The sequence below is a fragment of the Penaeus monodon genome, chromosome 38, assembly GCF_015228065.2.
Source record: "Penaeus monodon isolate SGIC_2016 chromosome 38, NSTDA_Pmon_1, whole genome shotgun sequence".
Lineage (NCBI taxonomy): Eukaryota > Metazoa > Arthropoda > Malacostraca > Decapoda > Penaeidae > Penaeus > Penaeus monodon.
The window spans coordinates 7,529,098-7,529,618 of record NC_051423.1 but is presented as its reverse complement, the minus strand read 5'-3'; the positions used below and the strand labels follow the sequence as shown (position 1 = coordinate 7,529,618).

Sequence of the window (521 nt, the reverse complement as noted above, 5' to 3'; positions counted from 1 at the left end):
TCGGTAATAAATTTACTTGCCAGTTTAGTAAAAGAAAGGATAAAAAAAAAAATTAACACGAAAACTGGATCGTTGAACATGGAATGTTAGTAATGAATAATATATATTCGTGGAATTTTCTCAAGACAACAGATTCTTGTGGAAATTTCGTTGGATCACAAAGTACGTATGCTGGATTTTATTAGAATTTTCAGTGGTTAGCTGTTTTTCGGAGTTTCTTTGAGGTCTCAGTGGTTTAATTGCTTTTATTTAGGTTTATCTGTGATACTTGAGGGGAAAGCAGATTTTTCGAATTTTCTTAAGATTTTAGTGGATAGCAGATTCTTCGGATTTTAAATGAAAGTTCAGTGGATAACTGATTTTTCGGATTCTCTTTGAGTTCTCACTGGGCTGCAGTTTTTTTTTTTTTTTTTTTTTTTTTTTTTTTTTTGTAGCAGATATTTCAGAAGTTATTATTATTATTTTTTTTCTCTCTCTCTCTCTGAGATTCCAATGGGTAGCAAATTTTTTCTGATTCTGTT

At 30.1% G+C, this 521-nt stretch overlaps 1 protein-coding gene across 1 annotated transcript in view; it reads left to right on the top strand.

Annotated features, from left to right (window-relative positions):
* LOC119596681 (transmembrane protein 145-like) overlaps positions 1 to 521 on the top strand; it is a 37,345-nt gene continuing 36,824 nt past the window's right edge. Inside the window, exon 1 of the mRNA XM_037946011.1 lies at positions 1 to 521. This exon is cut by the window's right edge and continues 1,721 nt beyond it. The gene's annotated coding sequence lies outside the window, so the exon portion shown is untranslated.